Consider the following 13,971-nt stretch of genomic DNA (forward strand, 5'->3'; position numbering starts at 1 on the left):
CAACAAAGTACAGTTCATTAATGGCCTCCTCACGGAGTCAAATGCATTATTTGGAGCTTTCACAGATACCCACGCAGGGGAATTCTTAGACAGTGAGATCTGGATTCCAGGATATAACCTATTCAGGTGTGATAGGATAATTAGGTCACATGGAGGAGTAGATCTGTATATTAGGGAAGACCTTGTATGCTCGGAGCTCCTTAACGTTACAAATGAGGTGGTAGAGGTACTGGGATTAAAAATTGATTAAATAAACTTAGTTATTATTCTAATATACAAACTGCCAGATGCAACGGCCGAGGAATTCACAGAACATAAAATAGAGAATAGCCTTGATAATTTGGGGAACCCAATACCTGATATCTTCCTAGGTGACTTCAAATTGCATAGTCTCAGATGGAGAATATCAAACAATAACATTATACCAAGAAATCTATCGGGACCTAACCAATCACAGATTAGAGAACTACTTAGATTGTGAAAATTTTTCACTCAACAGGCAGATATCAGCCAACGAGAAATTAAAATATTTTAGATCTGGTCTTTACGAACAATGAAGACATTATCAGGGACATTACGATATCAGATACCACATACTCAGATCACAAGCTCATTGAAGTGCAAACGACAATCAATACTCAGAATAGACCTAGAACGTTGCTCAAGCGAGAGGGGTTATTCAGTAAATTAAATTTCAATAAGAAAAGAATAGACTGGGAGAATATAAACAGGGAACTTAAAAACATTCCATGGGAAACTAATCTAAATAATACAAGTCCTACAGAAGGAATTGAAAAACTGACTTCGGATCCGTATCAAGTCTGAAACATGTTCCTTTGAGGAAAGCCAGAAAGAGATCCAACGTAGAAAGAGAACTAAGACGACACTATAAAAGAAGGAAAAAAATTATGGAAATGCTTAAGCAGTCACGACTTTACCGTCAAAGAAGGAATAATTTAAATAGGGGGATTGAAGAAATCGAGCGGAAATTGAAACACTCATATCAAACTGAAGAAAGGCAGTTAGAACAAAGCAATTTAGGAAAAAGAAAAATCCAAAATACTTCTTCACATATACGAAATCAAAAGCAAAAACCACTGCCAGTATTGGACCTATTCGTACAAGTGAAAGTTTATACACGGAGGATGACAAAGAAATTAGTGAAATTCTAAAAAAGCAGTATGAGGACATGTTTAGCACTCCAACAGACAACATGAAAGTGGAAGATCCAGACAATTTCTTTATGCGGGAAACCAAACCCAAACCCCTGAAATATAACTGATATCAACACGAGAGTGCTAGACCGTGAAAGATAATTTGAAAACATGCCCATGCACTCGGCCCCGAGTCCAGATTCATGGAACTAAATATTTATGAAGACATGCAAAGTGCCGATAGTACAGGCACTCGGTATCGTGTAGAGGAAGAGCTTGGACATGGGGAAGATACCAGATACACTTAAAGTAGCAGACATAGCCCTTGTACACAAGGGAGGGAGCAAAGCATTGGCAAAGAATTATAGACCAGTTGCACTACCGTCCCACATAATAAAAGTATTTGAGAGAGTGATCAGGAGTCAGGTCACTAGATTCATGGAAACCAATAACCTCCACAATCCAGGCCAACATGGATTTAGAGCAGGAAGATCATGCTTCTCACAGATACTTGATCATTACGACAAAGTCACTGAGGCTTTAGAAGAAAAACAGAATACTGATGTGGTATACACGAACTTCGCAAAGGCTTTCGATAAATGTGACCATGGACTGATAGCACACAAAATGAGGTCAATGGGAATAACCGGTAAAGTAGGACGCTGGATACTCTGTTTTCTGTCAAACAGGACTCAACGAGTAACAGTCAATCACATAAAATCTAGTCCAAGCGCAGTTAAAAGCTCTGTACCTCAGGGTCCAGTCCTTGCACCGCTGCTTTTCCTTATTCTCATATCAGATATAGACAAAAATACAAGACACAGCTTCGTATCATCCTTTGCAGATGACACAAAAATCAGTATGAAAATTACCTCGGCTGAAGACATTGAAAAACTTCAAGCTGATATTAATAAAGTTTTCGATTGGGCAACAGAAAATAAAATGATGTTTAACAGTGATAAATTCCAGGTACTCAGGTACGGTAAAAATAAGGACAAACATAATACAGCGTACAAAACACATTCAAATGCGCCCATAGTAGGAAAAATGCATTTAAAGGATTTGATAATAATGATATCTGACGACTTAACGTTTAGGGACCATAACCAAGCAAATATTGCGGCAGCCAGAAAAATGATCGGATGGATTACAAGAACTTTCAAATCCAGGGATCCCATCACAATGGTTGTACTCTTCAAGTCCCTTGTGTTGTCCCGTCTTGAGTACTGCTCAGTACTCAATTCCCCCCTTCAGAGCAGGAGAGATTGCTGAAATAAAGGGAATACAGAGAACATATACGGCACGCTTAGTCGCGATAAAACACCTAAATTATTAGGATCGTCTCAAAGCCCTCCAAATGTACTCGCTAGAAAGAAGACGAGAGATCAAATAATATAACTGTGGAAGATACTGGAGGGCCAAGTACCAAATCTACACAGTAAAATAACAACGTACTGGAGTGAACGATATGGAAGAAAATGCAGAATAGAACCAGTGAAGAGCAGGGGTGCCATAGGCACTATCAGAGAATATAACATTAAAGGTCCGCGGTTGTTCAACACCCTCCCAGCGAGCATAAGAAATATTGCTCGAAACAACTGTGAACATCTTTAAGAGGAAACTAGATTGTTTACTCCAGGGAGTGCCGGACCAACCGGGCTGTGGTGGATATGTGGGCCTGCGGGCCGCTCCAAGCAACAGCCTAGTGGACCAAACTCTCAAGTCCAGCCTGGCCTCGGACCGGGCTTGGGGAGTAGAACTACTCCCAGAAACCCATCAACCAGATAATCATCCTGAGGGTGGTAGTGACCCCACTATTTCTGCAGGGAATAGTGGGCCCAATACCCAACCAACAGGTGGTTGTGAACCTCATACCCATCCAATGGGTGGTAGTGTACCCCATACACATCGTGTGACTAGTTGTGAACCCTATATCCTTCCTGTGGACGGTTGTGGACCCCATACTCAACATAAAGGGGGTAATGGGCCCCATGCACATCCTGTCGATGGTAGCAGATCCTATACCCATCCTGTAGGCAGTAGTGGACCCATACCCATCCTATAAGTGGAAGTGGACCCCATATACCCATCTCATGAATGATAGTGGTCCCCATGCATACCCATCCTGTGGGTGGTGGTAGACTCCATACACATCTTGTGGGTGGTAGTGGATACACAGGAAACAATTTTATGTTGCCTGAATTATGTTTTATGAATTAAGAATTATTTTATGTTTTATGTTCAACCTGAATCACCTGGTGGCAAGTTAACCCCAATCACTTGGTGGCCAGTTAACATGAATAACCCGGTGGCCAGTTGACCCGAATCACCTGTTGCCCAGTTAATCCAAGTAAGTAATTATCAAAAGAAGGCACCATACCGGGAAGGCTATGTAGCACCATCAAATGCGCAGAATAATCAGAGGGCGCTAAATAACACCAAGGATGCCAATACAAGAACAAAAATGCACAAGGCGAACGATATCAAAAGTATCCGAGTCACCAAGAATTCTATTAAGGGACAGGTAACCGCGAGGGGCGGTCAGAAAGCAAGACGCACGCTCGTCCTAGAAGTCAGGACATTCAAGAAGGACATGCACGACCGTAAGAGGGACAATGCAACTAGGACAATAAGGAGCAGGGCTTCGCTCTATCAAGTGACCATGGGTTAAGGGAGTATGGCCAATACGCAACCTCGCCAGAGCTGTTTCCCATCGCCGGTAACGGTGGTAGGAGGACGGCCACGAGGAAACAACATTTAAGAGTACGCAGTTTGTTACCAGTAACAGACAACCAAGAAGCCTGCCAACGGGTAAGGACGGAGGAATGGATAACCGGGTAAAAGTCGGAATACGGAATACCTTTACGAGAGATGGGACAAGAGCGGACAGCTTCCTTGGCGGCAGCATCCGCACGCTCATTTAAAGACACCAATATGGCTGGGAACCCAACAAAACTCAACCGACTTAAATTTACTGTGAACAAGAAACAGCCAATGCTGGATCTCGACAACTACTGGATGAACCGGATTAAAGGACCCGAGAGCCATGAGGGCACTACGAGAGTCAACAACTACAAGGGAAGACTGACAACGAGAAAGCAGGAGACGAAGAGCATAGAGAATAGCATAAAGCTCCGCTGTAAACATGCTAGTCTCCGGAGGTAAGCTACACATAAGTGTGATCAGGAAAAACAACAGAGTAGCCAACACCGTCCGCAGACTTAGACCCATCGGTGAAGATAGAAACGGAGCGGGAGTGAGAAGAAAAGTGCTCAAGGAAAAGGCGTTTTAGAACCGTAGGAGGGGTAAAAGCTTTAGTGATACGGGTCAAGGATGTACAAAACCACGGAAGAGGGACTCTACATTGGGGCAAAGAAGGAACAACACGAGGAGAAACATTAGAAATACGAACGGAAAGAGTCCTGTAGGCGAGATAACCGGACAGAAAGAGGGAGGTGGTGAAGAGGAACAGGAACCGCAGGAGGGGTAAAAGTTAAAGCACGACAGAGGCGAGAGGAAGGATGTTGTAAGGACCGCGCAAGATAGCGAAGACAGTAGCGATCACGGCGGTCCTGGAGAGACAGGAAGCCAGTGTCAACATACAAGCTAAGGACGGGAGTCGAACGAAAGGCACTAGAACTGAGGCGCAACCCAGTATGGTGGAAAGCATCAAGACGGCGAAGAGTAGAAGGAGAAGCAGACGAGTAAGCAGGGCAACCATAATCGAGCTTAGACAGGACGAGAGAGGAATGTAAAGCAAGGAGAATGCGCCTATCTGCCCCCCAAGAAGTATGGGACAAGACCCGAAGGAGGGTAAGGGCCTTAGAGCACTCAACACAGAGGTAAGAGATATGGGGAGACCAAGACAAACGAGTGTCAAAGAATAACCCCAAAAGCTTCGCGGAATCTTTGTACTCAAGGGGATGACCATAAAGTGACAAAGAGGGACGAAGAACGACCCGTTTCCGCGTAAAAGTCATGGCACAAGTCTTAGAAGTAGAGAACTTGAAGCCATGATCGGTGGCCCAAGACGACACGGCATCAATTGCAAGTTGAAGCCGGCGCTGAAGGAGAGGCGAATCATCACCCTGACAGCAAAGGGTAAGATCATCGACATAGAGAGCAGAGAAGACGCCTGAAGGAAGAGAGGAAAGAAGACCATTGACGGCAACCAGAAAAAGAGTAGTGCTCAGAACACTACCCTGGGGCACACCTTCGTGTTGCTGAAAAGAGGCAGAGAGCGCGGTACCAAGCCTCACCCGAAAGGAACGTCGAGAGAGGAAGCTGCGGAGAAAGAGAGGGAGATGACCACGAAGGCCAAAAGAATGAAGATGAGATAGAATATGATATCGCCAAGTGGTGTCGTAAGTCTTTTCCAGGTCAAAAAGAACGGCAACAACGGAGGTCTTCGCAGCAAAAGCAGTACGAATATAGACCTCCAAGTTCACCAGGACATCTGTCGTGCTGCGGCACTTGCGGAAACCAAATTGAGAAGGGGAGAGGTGATGGTGTTCCAGGAACCACATCAGACGAACGTTAACCATACGTTCAGAGAGTTTGCAGACAACTTGTGAGGGCAATAGGGCGAAAGTCCTTGGGGGAAGTACCCAGAGACCCCGGTTTGCGAACAGGGAGGACAACGGCATCGAGCCAGTCCTCAGGGACTGACGACGACTCCTAGATCCGATTATACAGACTCAGTAAATACTGAGACGTGCACGGAGGGAGATGGTGAAGCATCTCATAATGAATACCATCGGAGCCCGCCGTCGTAGAACCGCAGAGGGCCAGGGCAGAACGAAGTTCAGAGAGAGAAGGGGTCATTATAGGGAAGCTGAAGACGAGTGCAGAAATCTAAAGGACGAGACTCAAGGACAGGTTTACGAAGAAGGAAAGATTGGGGAAGATGAAGACCAGAGCTAACAGAAGAAAAGTGGGAACCCAGTATGGAAACGACCTGCAACGGGTCCGCCACAAGAGTATCATGGAGGTGAAGGACCGGTGAAACGTCGGGAACGAACTTACCCGAACTTACCCAACTTATCTTGCGGATACGCTTCCAGATCTGTGGCAGAGGAGTTTCGGGCGTAATTGTCGAGACATAAGATGCCCAACATTCACGTTTAGCCGTATGGATGGCCCTACGGGCCACCGCACTCGCTTTCCGAAAGAAAAGAAAAGAATCGGTCGTCTGCCTACGGCGGTGCCTCTTCCAGGCTGCACGCTTACAGCGGACAGCCCGAGCACAGTCCGCATTCCACCAGGGAACGCACTTCCGTGGACCCCGAGAGGAAGAGCGAGGAATAGAGCGGAGGGCAGCGTTGGAGACAGTGTCAGGAAAAAGGAGGAGTGCGCGAGAGAGAGGCAGAAGGGAGTGGTCAGAGAGAGCAGCACTGAGGGTAAATAGGGTCCAGTCCGCCTTAGCAAACTGCCACCTATGGAAAGAGAGGGAAGGGCGAAAAGAGAAAAAGGAAACAAGGATGGGGAAATGATCACTGCCATGGAGGTCATCAAGAACCTGCCACGTGAAATCTAAGTAAAGAGAAGAAGAGCAGAGAGAAAGATCAAGACAAGAAAGGGTGCGAGTCCGAGAGTCCAAATGAGTGGGCTCACCAGAATTCAAAAGAGACAGGGAAGAAGAGAGGAGAAACGGCTCAAGAAGGCGACCCCGGGTATTCGTCAGAACGTCACCCCAAAGAGAATGACGACAATTGAAGTCACCCAGCAGGAGCACAGGCTCCGGCAAGGAGTCTAGGTGTTGTTTCAAATCAGGAAGAGAAAGCGGAACACTCTGGGGGAGATAAATGGAACAAACTGTGTACCATTTCCCCACAAAGATACGAGCAGCAGAACAATGGAGAGGCGAAGGAAAAAGTAAAGGAACAAAGGGAGCATCAGCACGAATCAAGAGAGCAGAAGAATTAGAAGCCCCAGCAACGGCTGGAGGGGAGGGGGGGAGAGAAAGGAATAGCTATGAAAACGACCAGGACGAGCACCAAGCATCGGCTCCTGGAGACAGACACAAAGGGGCGAAAACCGCGAAATCAGAAGTTGGATTTCGAGGAAATTGGAATTGCATTATCACGGGGAAAGCGCCAAGTCATTACGACTATATAGCAGTAATAACCTCGAACGTTCCATTGAAGAATTGACATCGACGAGAAGACAAAGGACAAAAACAGAGAACAAGGAAGAAACAAAGGCGAAAGAGCAACAGAGCACGTTAAAGAATATCAGGGTCGGGATCAGGGTCAGCAAAGTCAGGGTTAGGGGGCGTGGGTAAACTGAGCAAAGACGGAGGGAAGGAGGCGGGAGAACAGACCAGAGGTGGGCGGGCGGAGTCCGGAGGAGGAGACAACGGAGGGGAGCAGTCAAGGACAGCAGCAGGAAGAGGAGGGGTAGAAAGAGGGGAGCGCACCCCAGCAAGGACAGCAACCGAGAGGGAAGCGGGGGCTAAAGAAACCTCCATTGCAAGAACAGGGGGCGCAACCACCGAAATGGGAGGGGAAGGAGCGAGAGAGGCAGAAGTAGGGGCCGAGGAAGAAAGCGAAACCTTCTTACCCGCCGGGGAGGAGGAAGGAGAGGAGGCAGGCTTACGCTTCTGACTTAAAGAGATAGGTGTCCCAGCAACCACGTACTGGGCAATGGATTCTAGCGTCTCAACAGGAGAAGCTGAACGAGAGCACACACGACGGCCGTTTGGAGAGCGATGGACATCAGCCCGCACCGACAGGCGGCGGGGAGAGTCGAGAGACGGAGGGGAAGGAGGAACGGAGGGAGACGAGGAAGAAGACACAGGAGACAAGACAGACCGGGTAAAAAGAAGGGGAACCCCAGACAGAGGACCAGGAGGTAAATCCTTCGGGAGAGAACCCAAAGGAACAGAGGAGGGGGCAGTGGGCGTATCAGGGTCCAAGGCCCGGAAACGGTTGTGAGTCTGAGGAAGGTGGGAAGGACGAGGAGAGGAAGAGCGCAACACGCAAGCATAAGAGATATTAGCATAAGGCAGGAGCCGGCGAACCTGGCGTCTCGCCTCAGGAAAAGATAAACGCTCCCGGTGCTTCAAGTTGAGGACGTCTGCCTCAAGCTTGTAATGGACACACGCACGGGAGAAGGTAGGATGGGCCTCACCACAGTTGAGGCAACGATCCTGGGGAGAAGTGCACTCCGACTTAGAGTGACCTTCGCCACCACACAAAGGACAGAGAGAGACAGTCCCGGAGCAGCGGAGGGCACCATGCCCAAACCTCCAGCACTTGTTACAGAGCCGAGGAGAAGGAATGTACTCCTGGACAGAGCACTTGGCACCAGCAAGAATGACAGAGGGTGGAAGGGTCCTACCATCAAAGGTAATCTTCACAACCCGGAGGGGTTGACGGCGACTACCACGAGGGGGACGAGTAAACGTGTCCACCTGGAGAATACAATGGCCCTGGGCATCAAGGATATGTCGAATATCGTCGTGGCAGTCGCGCAGGTCCCGAACACCGGTCGCAACATGGGGCGGGAGGAGAATAATGCCAACACTGGCATTCAACTGAACGTTCTTCGAGACCCGAACAGGGGTCTCGCCAAGGCAGGATAAGGCAGCCAAGCGGGAAGCAGCATCCTGAGAAGGAGCAGCAACGACACGTGTACCGAGACGAGTGGGGTTGAAAGTAATGGAGGCATCCACGGAATCAACGAGATGTCGATGGAGGGAGAAATCGTCAGGAGGCGCAGAATCAAGAGGGAGGAGATCAAAATATTTGGCCCACGAAGCGGGACCAAACAAGGCTTGATAAGTAGCAGAATGGGAAGGAATCGAGCGAGGGCGGCCGTGACGAGGACGGCGGTGAGAACCCCCAGAGAGAGAGGGGTTAAAAGGTGCAGTAGTTACAACTAGAGACGGAGCCGCGCCAGGGGACGAGGTAGTCACCACTGGGGGCTTGGGGCTCGACCCAACCACAGAGGGAGGGAGGGGAGCCAAGGGAAGGAGTCAGAGGCCAAAGGAGGAGCAAGGCCGGGGCCCAATGCAGCGGAGGCTACAGAGCCCGGTCTTCCAACACGGACCGACTCGGGGGGGCTTGGTCGCCCACCCCACGAGCCTGAGAAGGTAAAGCACAAACAGTCGAAACAGGGGTTATCATCATTACGAAATGGAATATTCATTCACGAATGTGCCCCCACACCCACCATGGAGCCACAATTAGAGGCAGGACATTCAACAAGAAGCTATCGCCGATCATGCCGGGGCCTCCTAGGGGTGCGTCGTGAGTATACGCCCCACAAACGCCACCTTAAGAACCGAGAGTCCGTCGAGATCGGGTTCAGTGACGAAAGGTTGATTGACAATAAAAGGTTCCCCTCGCTCTCGACGTCGGGTACTACAGTTCTACAGGTGCAAGAGTATGCCTCCTCAAGTACCCGGGTGTCAAAATAGAAGAAGTCCAAGGGAAGAACCAGAACAAGCAAAAGGTCGGCAGGAAACGGCAAGCAGATAGGAGAAGAGGGGGGAGAAAAACGAAACAGAAGGAAAAGGAAAAGGGGCTCAGCATAATTGGAGAGGACGGCAGCAGAAGCACAAGGCTAGAAAAAGACAGAGGACTGTCCCAAGGAGCATCACACTCCGGCAGTCGCCCACTAAGCCCCCCCTCACGGCAACAACGAGCTGAGCGGGGAGGGGGGCCAGTTAATCCAAATCACCAGGTGGGCCAGATAACCCAATCGTTAGCCGGCACCATTGCTAGCTGACTGCACACGGATTTGTTCCCAGAAAAACTCACGATTCTGAGCACCCATCAGCTCAATTCATCGCGGTTTTGTGAGGAAGAATACATCAGTACTCCAAGACCCAGACAATATCTTGTTTTGAAGGAAACAATACCGATTTCGTCTACAATTGATTGAGAAACAACTTTGTTGATTACCTGCTGTCCAGCTGACTGGTATTCTGCACAACCCAGTACGCAGGAGACCCAAACTCTCGTACCACACTTTTATTTTTGAGGACCATAACATTGACCAGGTCACTTAGAGTCCTATCCTGAAGGGCGAGGCGATATCCCGCGGGCATTGCCACAAGGGAACACCTTAGAAGGTGTTCTGAGCCTGACAGGGAAAGGTAGACCAAATAGCTCATTTAGGTATCCCTGATTCCGCCTGGGGGAATCATTCTACGACCTCCGTTGGAGGGGAATGAATTTCTCCAGGCCTAGGAATGTCTCGGGCATTAGGTAGGGCAGTGATTCGGTCTTCACTACGTGGAGAGTCATGGGGAAGGCAAAGAGAAAGAGGCAATGGAGGCATCTTTCAGACGACGAGGGACGGTGGACCGATGTGCAGCAGGCACTGAAGAAAACTGCTATCGAGGCTTCACCACTTGCTTCTACCAGCAAGACAGCAGACGTAATGGACCTAGAGAGGACAGCATCAATCACACACCAGCCAGTGTCAGACAATGTACCTCTCTCTCCACAGCCCAGCCACAGGACAACAGTATGAGACAGGAGAGGACACCACCAGTGTCACACCAGACATCGCCAGACTCTGCACATCTTCCAAAATTCAAGATACTGCAGACAGACCACTTTCCTACAGCATATGGAGTAGTAATGGCAATGGAAAAAAAAGAGCTCAAACTTTTCATTACAGTCAACCTGAAAGGAGAAATAATAATGACACCACAAAACCAACAGACTGCAAATTACATAGAAAAAGTAAGAGTCCTGCAAGGGAAACCTGTATGCTTGGAAAAACTGAACCCTTCAGAAAGACGCACACGCGTCGTGCTTGTGGGATACCCAATCGACTTTCCCCTGGATCCAGTACTATAACACAAAGCAAATCCTGAATGCGGAACGATGCTGCACAGAAGTAGACAAGGCAGCGACACGTCAGGTTCTGGTGACCGTCATGGGACATGTGCCAGAAACATTCAATCTTGGAAATTGGGGAACATACCGACAGAGACCATACGTCCCGGAACCCCTGCACTGCTTCAGGTGTCAGAAATACGGCCACCATCAATCATGCGGCACCGGACAGAGATGCGGAGTGTGCATCCCAAGACATCCAACCAAAGACTGTATAGCCAAGCACAAGGCAAACCAGACCACAACAGCCAAATGTCCAAATTGTGGAGGCAAACAACATGCCTGGAGCACAACCTGCTCTGCACGGAAAGAAAAAGTGCAGACAGCTCAGGCCAGGATAAAAACACAGACCAGCACTACATATACCAACACCAACGTCTGGAACACTCGTGCACAGCCACAACACACACACTCGCATAATAAAATTTCCCAAATCTATTAATTCCAAATCAGAAAATACACAAAAGTGCTGCAGAAATGCAGCAAATGCAAAAGAGCAAAAAACAATTACTTTCGGAATCAACAACAAATACACGGTTTTACAGAGGTCCAGCTAAAAAAAAAAGTGAAGATCATGGCAGAAACCATTATCAGTTGCCTACAGATGATGCAGAACGCCTCACAGCAACAGACTCGAGAAATCACTTGTGTGATAATGGACAAGATCGTGCAGCAGACAGTTACACAAGAAATAGACAGTCCGAGACAAGATGGAGCACAAGAGGACAAACAACGCAACATGGACATACAGACTACCAACAACAGTCTGGTAGTCAAGACACCAGAACATCAACATTTACAACAGCAACTGCAAGAAGCAGTGACCACCCAAGATCAAGAGAATCTTACAACACAAGAGACAGACAACAACAACCAATGATGTCTGATATGCAACAATACCAACAAAGACGTATTGAACAGCAGAGATGCACTGGTTCCAACAACACAAGAAACGGCCACGAGCAATCAATGCGGTCCGACATGTAGCAGTACCAACAGCAAAGCTATGGACCACAGTTATGCACAGATTTCAACAATGCCGGGGATGACCACGAGCAATCAGTGCAGTCCGATTTGCACCGACATGACTTGCGAGGTGGAGAATATAGGGATCGATTCCGAAGAAGAGTTCTACTAGAACAGGCAACACCAACCGAAACCGTCGTCTGGCCATTACGAATACTGCAGTGGAACATACAAGGTCTTGGAAATAAAAACCACACTCTTCAGGAGGTTGCAATCAGAACGAAAGCAGATATAATCGTGTTGGAAGAAACTTTTCCCAACCACGAAATCCTTCAGATTAGCTGGATATCAGCACTGTTATACTGTATGAGCAGGGGAGACAAAGAGGGTTAATGACCTAGTCAGGAACACCATACCCAGCAAGAAAATAGACCCAATTTCATGTGGGAATGGAGTAGAGGTATTAGCAGTAACAGTGAATATGGCTAATATTGAGTTCCTCATATTACAAGCCCCCTAGACGTAAACAAATTATTGCTGGAGATTTTAATGTTCATCATCAAGAGTTAGGTGCGACTGGGCCAGCCAATGCAGATGGGCGCCATTTAGCTGCAGCTCAGCGAGAAGTACGTGAAATTACACTTCTCAACACTGGGGAACCCACTCACATTCTAGGAGGTGCCCTTGATCTTATATTAATCTCAACAGCACTTAAGCATCAGGCGAAGTGGGAAGTAGACCCGGTGATCACCAGTGACCACTATGCTACTGTCACGACACTAAACATAGAACAACCTCCTACACCACCTGCACAACCTAGGTGGAATTTAAAAAAGGCCAATTGGAATATATACCAAGAGGAACTTGAAAAATGCTATGCAACATACACGCCACCTAAGGATTTGAACCTACACGAGACCAATCTGCAAGCAGTCATTGCAGCTGCTGCAAACAAAGCTATTCCAATCATTATCACAGGAAAGAAAACGAAAGAACTATTGGTTCTATAGTAATGAGGTTAAAGAACAGAACCACAGAGTCAACATCTTCAGAAAACATCTAGAGAGAAACCCCACACCAGAAGGAAGAACTCTGCTAAGAGTGGTGATATCTGAAGCAAGACGAGTTTCTAGAGAAGTAAGCAAGTAATTATCAAAAGAAGGCACCAAACCGGGAAGGCTATGTAGCACCATCAAATGTGCGGAATAATCAGAGGGCGCTAAATATCACCAAGGATGCCAATACGAGAACAAAAACGCATAAGGCAAACGATATCAAAAGTATCCGAGTCACCAAGAATTCTACTGAGGGACAGGTGACCGCGAGGGGCGGTCGGAAAGCAAGACACACGCTCGACCTGGAAGTCAGGACATTCAAGGACATACACGACTGTAAGAGGGACAATGCAATTAGGACAATAAGGAGCAGGGCGGCGCTCCAAGTGACCATGGGTTAAGCGAGTATTGCCAATACACAACCTCGCCAGAGCTGTTTCCCATCGCCGGTTACGGTGATAGGAGGACGGCCACGAGGAAACACAACATTTAAGAGTACGTAATTTGTTACCAGTAACAGACGACCAAGAAGCCTGCCAACGGGTAAGGACGGAGGAAGGGATAACCGGGTAAAAGTCGGAATATGGAATACCTTTACGAGAGATGGGACAAGAGCGGACAGCTTCCTTGGCAGCAGCATCCGCACGCTCATTTAAACACACACCAATATGGCTGGGAACCCAACAAAACTCAACCGACTTAAATTTACTGTGAACAAGAAACAGCCAATGCTGGATCTCGACAACTACTGGATGAACCGGATTAAAGGACCCGAGAGCCATGAGGGCACTACGAGAGCCAACAACAACTACAAAGGAAGACTGACAACGAGAAAGCAGGCGACGAAGAGCAGAGAGAACAGCATAAAGCTCCGCTGTAAAGATGCTAGTCTCCGGAGGTAAGCGACACATATAAGTGCGATCAGGAAAAACAACAGAGTAG

Source organism: Procambarus clarkii, chromosome 52, assembly GCF_040958095.1.
Source record: "Procambarus clarkii isolate CNS0578487 chromosome 52, FALCON_Pclarkii_2.0, whole genome shotgun sequence".
NCBI classification, from domain to species: Eukaryota; Metazoa; Arthropoda; class Malacostraca; order Decapoda; family Cambaridae; genus Procambarus; species Procambarus clarkii.